Consider the following 12,786-nt stretch of genomic DNA (forward strand, 5'->3'; position numbering starts at 1 on the left):
ATATCCTTTAATTTCTTTCACAAAATTTTTACAAAAATATTTTGTAGTTTTTCTTGTGCAAGTCTTAAATTTCTTTCATTGAGTTAATTCCTAAGTATTTAATTCCTTTTGATGCTATTAAAACGGAATTGTTTTTTAATTTTCCTTTTTAGAATGTTCATCGTTAGTATACAGAAATTCAACTGATTCTGAAGTGTGTTGACTTTGTATCTTCTCACTTCATTGAATTCATTTTTTAGTTCTAAAAGGTTTTTGTGGAATTTTAAGTATTTTCTACATATAAAATCACATCATTAGTGAACAAAGATAAGTTTACTTCTTTCTTTCTAATTTAAATGCCTTTTGTTTATTCTTACCTCCTAATTGCTCTGGCTAGAAATCCCAGTACTATGTTAATTAGAAGTGGTGAAAACAGGTATCCTTGCCTTGTTCCTGATTCTGGAGAAAAAGATTTTAATCTTTCACCATTAAGTATGATTAACTGGAGATTTTTAATGTATGGCTTTTATTATGCTGAATTATTTACTTTTTATTCCTAGGTTTTGAGTGTTTTTATCATGATGAGGTATTAAATTTTGTCAAATGCTTTTTCTGCATCAATTGAGATGATACATTTTTTCCTTTATCCTATAATTGTAGTGTATTACATTGTTTAATTTTTGTATGTTTGAAACATCCTTGCTTTCCAGGAATAAATTCTTCTTGGTCATGGTATATAAACCTTTTACTATGCTGCTGAATTTGGTTTGCTAGTATGCTTTTGAGAATTTCTTTATCACTGTTCATAAAGAATACTAACTTGTAGTTTTTTATATTTTTTTGTAGTGGTTTTATCTGGTTTTGGTATCATGTTAATGCTGGCCTCACAGAATGAGTTAGGAAGTGATCTTCTGCTTCATTTTTTTTAGGAATTTTTGAGAAAAATTGGCATTAGTTTTTCTTTATTTTTAAGATTTATTTATTTATTTTGGGGGGAAGGAGCAGAGGGAGAGAGAGAGAATCCTGAAGCAGACTCCCCACTAAGCACAGAGCCTGACGCAGAGCTCAATTCCAGGACCCTAAGATCATGACCTGAGCCAAAATCAAGAGTTGGATGCTTTACCAACTGAGCCACCCAGCACTTCAGTATTAGTTTTCATTAAACATTTGATATAATTCATCAGAAGCTGTTGAGAACAGTGTTTTTCTTTGTCAGGAGATTTTTGAATACTGATTCTATCTTTGTACTAGTTATAGGTCTATTCAGATTTTCTATTACTTTATGATTTAGTCTTAGTATATATTGTGTATCTAGAAATTTGCCCTTTTCATCTAAGTTTTCCAGTTGGTCAGCATACAGTTATTCATAGTAGTCTCATAATCCTATTTATGTAGAATTTGTAGTAATATCTCCCATTAATTTCTGGTTTTAGTAATTTGAGTATCATTTTTTTTATCTTAGTCTATGTAGCTAAAGTTTTTTTTTAACTTGTTGATTGTTTTTTGAAGAATCAACTTTTGGTATCATTGATTATCTCTATTATTTTTCTATTCTCTACTTCATTTTTATCTGTCCTAATTGTTCTTATTTTCTTATCTCTGCTGGCTTTAGGTTTAGTCGTTTCTTCTTTTCCTAGTTCTTTAAGTTGTAAAGTTAAGTTGTTGATTTGGTATGTTTCTTGTTTCTTAATGTAAGCATTTAGTGCTATGAATTCCTCCTGAGCCCTGCTTTTGCTGTGTCCCATTAGTTTTTCCTATGTGGTGTTTTCATTTTTATTAATCTCTTAGTGTTTTTTAACTACCCTTGTGATTTCTTCTTTGACTCATTAGTTTGTTTAAGTATGTAATCTTTAATTTTCACTATTTTGTGAATTTTTTAATTTCCCCTTGGTTAATGATTTTTAACTTCATACTGTTCTGGTTAGAAAAGTTACTTTATTTGATATCTATCTTTTAAAATCTGTTGAGACCTAATTTGTGGCCTAACATATGTTCTATTTTGGAAAAATATCCCATGTGCAGTAAAGAATAATCTTATTGTTTGGACAGTATTCTAAATTTAGTACTTTTATTTTGTTGTTTAGGTCTCCAGTTTCTTTACTTAATCTTCTGTCTGTTCTACCCATTATTTTGTCTGTAGTAACATGTATATGTTTATAATTGTTATATCTTCTTGTTGTATTGAAACTTCTATTAATATATAATTTCCTTTTTGTCTCCTGTGACACTTTTTGATTTAAAGTCTATTTCCTCTGATAGTAGTATAATCAGCCCTGCTCTCTTCTGGTTATTATTTCCATGGATAATCTTCTTCCATCCTTTCACTTTCAATCTATTTGTGTCTTTGGATCTAAGATAAATCTCTTATAGATAGCATATAGTTGGATAATATGATTCTAGTCATTCTGCCAGTCTCTGTCTTTTGACTGGAGAGTTTAATCCATTTACATTTAAAGTAATTCCCAATAAGGGGGGACTTCTGTCATTTTAATATTTGTTTTCTTTATGCTTTACAGCTTTTTTTATCCTTTATTTTCCACATCACTGTCTCCTTTTGTTTTTAGTCAGGTTTTTGTTTTGTTTTGTTTTGTTTGTTGGTTTTTTGGTGGTGAAATGTTTAAATTCCTGTCTCATTTATTTTTGTGTCTATCTTATAGCTATTTTCTTTGTTGTTACCATGGAGACTTCATTTAACATCCTAAAGTTCTAACACTTCAATTTGAATTTATACTAGCTTAACTTCAGTAATATACAAAAACTCTGCTCTTGTATAGCTTCATCCCTATCCTTTTTGGTTGTTGGTATCAAAAAATTACATCTTTATGCATTGTGTGCCTAAGAACATGAACCAATAATTCTTTTAAATGTGTTAATATCTTAAGTTATGTAGAAAACAAAATTTGGAGTTACAAATTAAAGTTATGATAATATTAGCTTTTAGAATATTTTTTAAAAAAATAGAGCCTCTCAAGTCATGTAGAAAACCATGAGTCAGTTGCAAATCATTGTTCCAGTAGGACCAACTTTTGTAGTTGTCATGTATTTGCCTTTATTGAGATCTCTATTTCTTCATATGACTCTGAGGCATTGTCTAGTGTCCTTTTATTTTACCGTGAAAGACTCCCTTGAGCTTTCTTGCAGAGTAAGCCTAGAAATAACAGAGTAGCTCAGTTTCTGTTTATCCAGAATGTCTTAATTTATCCCTCATTTTTGGCAAACAGTTTTGTCAAACATGCATAGTTTTTCCCTGTTAGCACTTTGCCTAAACCCTCCCTCTGCCTTTTGGCCTCCACAGTTTCTGATGAGAAATCTGCTAATAATGTTATTGGGATATCTTATATATAATGAATTACTTCGCTTTGCTGCTTTCAAGATTCTCTCTTGGTCTTCAGCTTTTGAAAATTTGATTTATAATGTGTCTTGGTGTGGGCCTCTTTGAGCTCAGCTCCTCTGAAATTCATTGGACTTCTTGGATGTTCACACTCATGGCTGAAATTTTCAGGAATTATTTCTTCAAATACTCTCTCTGTTTCTTTCTCACTCTTCTTGTGAGACTCCCACAGTATGATTATGGCCCACTTGATCATGTCCCACTGGTCCCGTAGGCTCTGTTCATTTTTCTTCAATCATTTTTTCTTTCTGTTTCTAGATTCAAGAATTTTCATTGTCCTATCTTCAAGTTCATTGTTTCTTTCTTCTGCTCATTCAGCTCTACCTGTGAAATCTTCTAATAAATTTTTCATTTTAGTTATTGTACTTTTAAGCTCCACAATTTCTTTTGGTTTCTTTTTAGATGTTCCCTCTTTATTTTGGTCATACATTGTTTTTTATTGTTGTTTTATTTGTTTGTTTTCTTTGCCCACATCTTCTTTTAGTTCTCTGAGCATCTTAAGAAGATTGTTCTAAAAGTCTTTTTCCAGTATATCGACCATGAGATATTTTCCAGGGAAGATTTCTGTTGATTAAAACTTTTTTCTTAAATGGGCCATAATTTCCTGTTTCTTTGCATGTGTTGTGATATTTGTGTTAAAAACTGGACATTTGAATTTAATAATATGATAACTCTGGAAATCAGTTCTCCCCTTTACTCAGCATGAACTCTTATTATTCTTCTTTATTGTTTTTTTAATTATTGTTGTTGTAGGCAATGTGTGTGCCAAGGATCAGACTGTCATGTAAACTTCAGGTCTTCTCAGGGCACTAGTTCTTTAAATCCTTGAGAAGTCACTTTTGCCAGAGGAGGTGGGGCCTACCATAGTGAGGGAAGGTGCAGCAATGGTTTCCCACCTCCTTGTCTGCAGCTCTGTGATCAAAAGCAGCAATCAAAATCAGAGCAAGATCCCTGGTGTTTGGAGGAGAGTGTCCTTTTTTTATCCACACTGACTTCCACATGCTGTGTGCAGGCCACTCTAGGAACATGTGTGCAGCTGCCTTCTACTTGGCTAGGGTGGGAATGGGTAGCTGTTACTGTGCTGACAGCTGAAATTGACCAAATTTACCAAAATTGACCACAATTTTCCATCCATATCTTCCACTAGAAGTTGCAAGCCTTGAATAGGCTCTAAGATTCCAACACATTTACATCAGGCAGATTCTGCCAATACAATTGTTGTTTAGGTAAGGAAACAAGATTCCTGGTGCTTTTAGGAATCCGCTCCTTCCTAGAATCCTTCCCTTTCCATTTCTAATTCTTCATATTCATTGACACTTTATTTTATAGACATTCATTCTTTCAGCTTTAAAATTCAAGATTCAGATGATTTTTTAAAAACTGTCATGAGGGGACACCTGGGCGGCTCAATTGGTTAGGTGTCTGCCTTTAGCTCAGGTCATTATCCCAGGGTCCTGGGGCTGAGTCCCACATCGGGCTCGTTGCTCAACGGGGAGCCTGCTTCTCCCTCTCCCTGTGCTAGTGCTCTCTCTCTCTCTCTCTCTCTCTCTGACAAATGAATGAATAAAATCTTAATCAATCAATAAATAAATAAAAATAAAAACTTTCATGAGGGATTCCAGTGGAATTGTTCAGATGAGTCTCTTCAGTTTATATGAAATATTTGTAAATAAATAAATTATACACATGAATATTTAGCCATAGAATTATATGCCTCATAATTTAAATCCTCCAAAAAACATTTTAAAATGCTCTAAGTCAAATAATTTGATACTTTTTAAAATAGCTGTCTAGAAATATGTTTTAATAAAATAACTCAAAATATTTACACATAAATTCTTTGTCACAAGTTGTTTAGGGATATGATATCTGTAAAATATGAATGACAAGCATTCATATTAATTTACTTGAAACATTTAAGGTTTGATGGAAAATGAAATACATATATATTAAACAAGATAAAGAAAGGAACATACATGATCCAGAATATTTAGATATAGTAGAATGTTTCTATGTTCTAAAATTCATTGAAAAATATCAAGCAACTTATTAGAACTAATGTAGATGTCTGGGTTAACTACAGAAAAGCGTGGCTTTTTTAGCTGAAATTTTAAGTACCATTATGAGTTTAAAAGATAGTACATAACTCCCTTCCAAAGAGAGAAAGAAAACTTTTTTTTTGAAAGATTTTATTTGTTTATTTGAGAGAGAGAATGAGATAGAGAGAGCATGAGAGGGGGGAGGGTCAGAGGCAGAAGCAGTCTCCCTGCTGAGCAGGGAGCCCGACACTGGACTCGATCCCGGGACTCCAGGATCATGACCTGAGCTGAAGGCAGCCGCTTAACCAACTGAGCCACTCAGGTGCCTGAGAAAGAAAACTTTTTAAAAAGAAGTGAGGGGGGGGAAACTGCCCAAGTTGCACTTGGTTCTGAATCTTACATTTTAAGGGAATCTCTAAGCTGTCTGTATGGTTTGGTGTGTTGCAATAATAGAGAACATAAATAATAGAGCAAAAGCAGTTTGTTCCTCATTATTTGGAAAAATGGCTAGGAATATATGGGCTTGAGTGGGATATATGAAATAATCTGTTTGATTTGGTTTAAAAAATAAATAAGAAAAAATTGGCCAAAATACACAATAAGCAGAACCAGCTGGGAAATGTCTCTCTTGTGCAGTGAAAAAGCTCAAACTCAGAACTCAGGATCAGATAGTCTGATCTGACTTTGCTCTGAATCTCCATCATCACATTTCTGCTTTTATTATAATGTGCTCCTGGGAACTAAAGGAAAAAATCACTGGGTTGTATTTATCTTATGGTGCTGGGAATTTATGAAGATCATCAGCATGCATTTATGTGGTTCTTTCTGATGATAGTCCAGAAACACATAAGTTAAGTAGAATTTTCCAAGAGACTGTGTTCTCTATTAGTTTAATTAAATCTTAAAAGACATATACAGTATTACCATTTTTGTTAGTTTATCATTTTTAGTTTTATATGTAATTAGTGTCTTTGAGAAAAGAATACTTTTTACTACATTTAGGTTTATGAGGATATCTTTAAATTCCTTTTCCACAACGGGCTTTCTGTACTCTGGTTTTATAGGCCAGGATACAGCTGTGGGAAGATGCAAGGCTTTAACTCTAAGACAGAATCTTGTTTAAATCTAAGCTTTACTATTTAGTGGCTGGTTGATCTTTCTGAGCTGCCATTTATTTATTTATGAAATGTAGAAAGCAACCAAACTGGACTAGTCTAAGTGTGAAATGTAACACCATCAAATGGGATTTGAATAATGGATTTTTTTTCTGACCAGCAAAAGGTTTTTCTTGGAGAAATAAATGTGCCTTCAGTGTTCAGCAATACAAGAGTAGGGTCAATAAGTGATAAAGGATACCAGCTATGGATTTAGCAGTGTCCACTTTGGGCCAGCTTCTTTTAAAGTGATACTTTATTTGACATATTTTTTAAAATATCAATTCAAAAACTTTATTGAATTCTTTGCATTCAAAATGTGTAGGTTCGATAAAGGGTGGAGACTCTCTCTTTCTCTCTCTCTCTGCATATGTGTGTGTATGTGTGTGTGTGTCCTGCTCAGCAGATTCTTACAGTAAAAACTTCCAACAATAAAACAGCCAAATACAAAAGTAGGGAGCATAATCAATAACTGAGAAAAAAATATGTATGATATTAAGAGGTTATATTTAAGGCTTTTTTTTATATATATATATATATTTAAGGCTTAAAAAAGGCTTAAAGTTTCCTTAGGCATGGTCGGGGGGTGGCATTTAATTTCAAAAGCTTAACTTATGCTCACAACCCCTGCCAAAAAAACAAAACAATACAAAAAGCTACAGCAACAAAAAGTTTGTAGCGTTAAAAGTTTTGTGGGCACAGACATTTTGAGAATTTAATCTTTTATAAGTGAAAAATAATACTCTGATTACCTTTAATCATCAAGAGATTTCGTATTTTACAAAAACCTGTTGTTTTAGACAATAGAAGGAGATTTTCGTAATTATAGATCCATCATGTTTTATGTACTAGATGGGCCCTGAAAAGAAGTATCATTTGAACTTTTCTAGATGAATAATTTTTATATGCTAAGTAATGTATTTGAAGTGAAAAAAGTATGAATTGTTTATGAAAAAATATTCTTTGATGAAACTCTCCTGTTTTTAAATCAAGGTTTTTATCTAGAGTATATTTCAGAGGAAAGCCATTTGATTTCAAGAGGCAGTATTTACTTCTTGTGTAAAATCTCATGTCAGTTAAAACTCCCTTGTTAAATTGTTAATTTTTATGCAGTTTATACTCATGATTAAAAAGAACATCAAAACAGTACAATAAAGAAAAAATTATGAATTTCAGAAGTGATGAGCTGTTGTCTTAAAATAGTGCCATCAACATACTGTTTTGAGTAAAAGCCCCACACAAACCACATAATAATTTGATTAATTTTTCTATTTTCATCAACACATATCAATATGAATTATGTATTATACAGAATCAATTCATAAATGTTATATATCTTAAAGTATATATATCCATGCAAGTTATATATTATGATTCACAGAAGATTTTAGGCACTTTTGAAAAGATGAGATTATATCCTTTTGCAACTAATGGAATCTTGAAACAATATGATTTGTACAAAAATGTATGTTTTACTTTTCAAAAGTAAATGAAAAGCTAGCTGAACTGAGATGATTACTTACATAAACTTCTTAAAACTTAAAGACACTGCACTGGAATAATCCCTCAAATCATTCATATGTATGTAGGGAATAACTGGAGTGAAAGTACTAGAAAACATTCTACGTTATGGATAAAATACACTTGTATTTAAACCTGTTGCAAACTCCTGCAGAAGACAGTCTGATAATTCCTTCTAAAAAAAAAAAATGAAGGGGTGCCTGGGTGGCTCAGTTTATTAAGCATCTCAGGTCATGATCCCAGAGTCTTGCGATCCAGCCGGGCATCTGGCTCCTTACTCAGCAGGGAGCCTACTTCTCCCTCTGCCTGCAGCTCCCCCTGCTTGTTCTCACTCTCTCTCTGACAAATAAATAAATAAACAAAATCTTTTTTAAAAGAAAGGAATAAAAGATGTTTTTTTGGCTTATTTTCATAGTTTAGAGAATAAAAGCTGAATCTTAGATGAGAACCTTCAGGTCGTTTATTATATTGTCAGATTTATCTGAGGAGATTAACAGCAAGTGTAATTTTGAATGATGAGTCCCATCCTAGGTAAGCTTTGTGATTTCTTGTAGCTAGCTTACATGTCTCATGGTTCCTGAAAGCCTGAATAAGTGGCCTTTCAGGTGCGTGATACAGCATTTCTCCATCCAGGGAGTCCTTACCTGCTTACGGGGACTGGCTGAAAAACCCCATCGAGAGTCCTGAGGTTTAAGAGAGCCAAAAGAGCATGGCTCAATTCAATCTCACTTTAGAACTTTGCTCAGCCTAATTATTTTGCAAATATGTAATTTATTTTGCTCCAAGGGTCTAAATATTCTGTAGCTTCTTCTTCTCTTGACAGCTAAAGGGGTGGGATCTACAAGACGTAATCTGAACAAACAAAAACTTACTTTATTAACTCCTTTTAATGAAGTCTGATTCCCCTCTTAAAGGGAAAATGAAACCAGAATTTTCTGTCTAGCAACACTATCTCTGTACTTGCAAAAATAATGTAAAAAGTTTCTGTTTTCCTTCATTTGCTAGTTTTAATGTCATTATTTTTATACAGTTCAACATTTGCTGAACTTTTGCTTTTATAGCCAGGTGACAAAATAGTCATTTATGAAACTCAATTATATTTAAATCAGGCAGAAACATTAAATTAATGAAGAAAACCAGATTCTTTGTAGAACCTATACCTGTTGCCATGTCACAGAAAAATTCATGGTGGTTTATAATTTTCAGAAGAATTGCATTATGATTTCCAAATCATGTTAACTAAATATAACTGTAAAATAATTTATGCTATTTGTCCTTAGAGAACTTATAGTAGTTTGTAATCTAGGTCTGCTTTCACATAATTTTTGAGTTTGATTTTCTAACAAATTATAGGGAAAGAACCCATCCCACACCTCAGTTTGTGGTTCTTTTGTTCTATTGTATGGGCACATTTGGGGAAAAAAAGTCTTCCATTAACTAACTTCATAATTTGAGGTATGAGTCTATTATAGAGTACACAGCCTCTCGTTTTTCAAGTGGTAGTTTGCTTTCAGGCTCTACCTTGGGTATTCAAAAACCCTGTGTTTGGTCCTATGCCAGGAAGTTGTGGATGATTTAATGTATGTATCCTCTCATTTAAGAAAGGCAAGTCAAATTACAGATCCAGGCTTTCCCTCCCCTGAATCTTTTCCTTTCCCTCTTTTTAAATTGGTCCCAATTTATGGAGCTCTTTCTATTGCACACAATAATCCTTATGTTCACACAATGTTAATAAGCCTCATAATAAGGGTTATTGTAGCAAAACCCTCACAGGTGGGACTCAAAAACAGACTGACTTCTTGTGTATAAACTTTGTAAAACTTGCTTCAATAGGTTTACTTCCATGCCTCTCCCCTACAATTTTGAAGGCCCTCCACGAGGGCCCCTCATCCACTTTACCTTTGAGTGTTGTAGCCCAGTGCTCTAATAACAGTTCAGCCAGTATTTAAGCTCTCTGCTCCTCTCCTCCGCAAACTGCTCTACTGCGAAATTCAGTCAGCGGAGGGGAGAGTCTGGACATGGAGAACAGAAGAATATGAGGAAACTTGATTCTGAGTTGATTATAATGTAATTAGAGAAATGAGTTTCCCCTTGGCAGAGATAGAGGGACAACTCAAACCTCCTCACAAGCCCTGTGAAATGGGAGAAGAGGAAGAATGCCGACCGTTTAAGCCAGAAAGAGCTTTCACTAGAAACATTCAGATAATCCAAGTAAAATGTGGAAGATTATTATTTTTTTTTTTTTTTTTACGGGGAGGAGGGAATTGTTGTTTTAATTGTTTAATCTAATAACCTCATTTTTCCTTCATTCGGTATGCTCTGATACTTTGCTAGGTCTATCATCCATTTTTAACCTAAAAAGATGAACCGTCTGATCTCCACACTTTTGATTTACAGATGATTTTATTTACAATTAAAATTGTCTGATTTGAATTCTACTGATTTTCTTGCTGAGTTGTATCAAGGCAAACAAGTGAACAGAAACATTACCAATTGTTCTCACCTACAAGGCTGAGTTACAGTGTATCAATGATCTTAAAATGACGGTATTAAAGAGGGCACATACTGAATGGAGCACTGGGTGTTATACGCAAACAATGAATCATGGAACACTACATCAAAAACCAATGATGTAATGTATGGTGATTAACATAACATAATAAAAAATAATTAAAAAATAAAAATTAAAAAAATAAAAATCACTAAAAGGAACTAGAAACCAGATCCTAAAGACCTAGAGAAAAAAAAAAAAATGATGGTAGCAGTTGCGTCTTTACATCATAGAAATATGGAGAGGCATAGCACCTAGCAAAGTTGTCTAAAGCAGGAAAGGCATCTATCACAATCTCTCCTATATCTGTGCAAATGTTAATATTTATGAATGAGTATCTAAATACAGAGTATTTTTGCCATTAAACAGAGTCAAAAGATGAACAACTTTTAGACTATCAATTGCATTATCTCAGTCTCCATATAATATCCCCATTTGCATAGATCAGTGATGTGTGGTGATGATTATTTCACAGAGCACAGATTATGTTATCTATACCTTCTTTCAGTTTGTTTTTCTACTTTTGTTTCTATGAACTTAATAAAAGTGTCTTCGTTGATGAGTTGGGAGACTCACTCAGCCCTGAGACGGTAGGATCTCAGTCAGTGGTGGAATTGGGCTCAGAACCAAATAACTTCCTTCATGATTTTAAAAGCATGCATCACGACAGGGTCTTCTTGCAAAGGTTTTTGTAGTCAGCGTAATACCTGCATGAGTCTAATATGTCCCCATGCTACATCAAGCCATTCTCTATTAGGGTAAAGGAAAGGGCAATCAAACACCGACTGGTTCATGACATCACATTCAACACTGACTGGTCCGTGACAATATTGACTGTCCAAAGGCTTAAGCATTTTTATTATAAGACCTGAAGAACAAACACGCTTTTATAAAGCTTTAAAAATCTCTGCAGAACAGTAAGCCTATTTCACATTGACTTTACATTTGTTATATTTGTTTACTGGCAAATTGATAAGATATGATGACTTTTAAGCTCTTGAAATTCCTTGTTATACTGACCTTGAACAGAATCTTTCAAGGAGAGTAGGATTTCAACTTCTCAGCATTTTAGCTTTCTAACTTTTCATTTGATTCCCTCCTCCCTTTCCTTAATCTGCATGATCTAATGCACTAACCTCTCAGTCATAACTATTTATTTTTCTTGGACTGATATTATATATACATTGATTCCACATCATCAACCAACTGGATCTGGGTTTCCTGAAAAAGCTTACAGGTTGTTAGCTTGTCAGCAACACTTGGATTAAGCTTTCATATTCCCATTTATCCTTGTAGCTTCTAGTCAGTTGGATATCCCTGCCCATCAGTCTTTCCCACATGGCCTCCCTTAACTTTGACACCAAGTGTTATAATCTGAGGCTTTGACAAGGCAATGTACTCTCAAAAACAAGGTCAGTTTTCTTACGAGGTAGAGAAACTGAGAAACACAAATGTCAGGTTTGCCAACTGGAAATATATCCTTTTGCTGGTTTTAGAACATCTGTAATGTATTAAATAAAGTCTGGTTGATATCTGGGATCCTTTTTTGCCACTAATAATTATCTGATATATATGACAAAATAGATATGTAAAATGTATATGTAAAATGTAAAATATATATGTAACTTTTATATATTTTAAATTCTACATTTTAGACAAAGAAAACATTTTTACCATGCATTCAGCAACTTTTTTCTTTTCTGTAGTTCAGTAAGCAATTCAATGAAATTAAACAATTATAATAAAAAAGCTAAAGAGATGTCATGATAATGAATATTAGGGAAAAGTATGAAACAAAAGGAAGTATCAAAACAAATTCATTAAGTATATTCATACATGTGGAATGAAAAATATTACCTAAAGAATCTATATTATAATGCAATTTACTTTTCAGAAATATGCTGATAAATCATATTGTAATTTTATTGAATGTACCATCTTCAGTCATGGTTCATATAAAACAGTATCTCTACAGATATGATCCTGGTTACCTATGATTTAAACTTTTATTTTATGATTGATTATACCTTGTATTATGAGTCAATCATTTTACTTGGATTTATTATATAAGCCAAACATAATTTCTTTCTGATTGTTTATCAAGGCTTTACCACTTCCACTAGTAAATTTCTGCACTATTTTTTTTAAAGA

General features: G+C 33.1%; 1 protein-coding gene across 2 annotated transcripts in view; it reads left to right on the forward strand.

The window, feature by feature from the left end:
• Nucleotides 1-12,786, forward strand: part of NCAM2 (neural cell adhesion molecule 2) — a 521,997-nt gene that overhangs the window by 449,776 nt on the left and 59,435 nt on the right. The window lies entirely within an intron of this gene.

The sequence above is a fragment of the Zalophus californianus genome, chromosome 1, assembly GCF_009762305.2.
Source record: "Zalophus californianus isolate mZalCal1 chromosome 1, mZalCal1.pri.v2, whole genome shotgun sequence".
NCBI classification, from domain to species: domain Eukaryota; kingdom Metazoa; phylum Chordata; class Mammalia; order Carnivora; family Otariidae; genus Zalophus; species Zalophus californianus.